This window comes from Lupinus angustifolius, chromosome LG19 (genome assembly GCF_001865875.1).
Source record: "Lupinus angustifolius cultivar Tanjil chromosome LG19, LupAngTanjil_v1.0, whole genome shotgun sequence".
NCBI classification, from domain to species: Eukaryota; Viridiplantae; Streptophyta; class Magnoliopsida; order Fabales; family Fabaceae; genus Lupinus; species Lupinus angustifolius.
The window spans coordinates 13,861,464-13,862,019 of NC_032027.1; positions in this window are offsets into that span (position 1 = coordinate 13,861,464).

Genomic DNA, 556 nt, shown 5'->3' on the forward strand with positions numbered 1-556 from the left:
GTGTTCTCAATCTCTTTTAAAACCGGTTGCTTCATTTTTTATGCAGCTAGATCAACTTCAATCTGTTTGCCTGACCTTAGAGTGATGGAACTCACACTCTTCGGGTTGACCATAGTCTGGGAAGGCAACTTATCAGAATTATGAGAATGCAATGTGTTTAATGAAGTAGCCATCTACCCCATTTGGGTGGTCAAATTCTGAATGAAGGACTCTTGTCTCTTAATGGAAGCTCTAGTCTCTTATTGGAATTGCATATTCTGCAATGTCATTTGCCTCACCAATTCTTCTAATGAAGGTTCACTAGATGCAGGAGTAGGATTACTATTCACTTGTTGTTGCCTCTGCTGTTGGATTGGGGGAGGCACATATGGTCTATTTTGTGCAGCATTATTATTCTGAAATGGTGGCCCTGGATGAGGCTGTGAAGGATCAGACCATCTAAGATTCGGATGATTCCTCCAACCAGGATTGTATCTGCTTGATGAAGGATCATAATTCTGTTGTTGTTGAGGTCTGTTGTAAATATTTGCAGCATAGGCCTCAGGATGGTCACCAG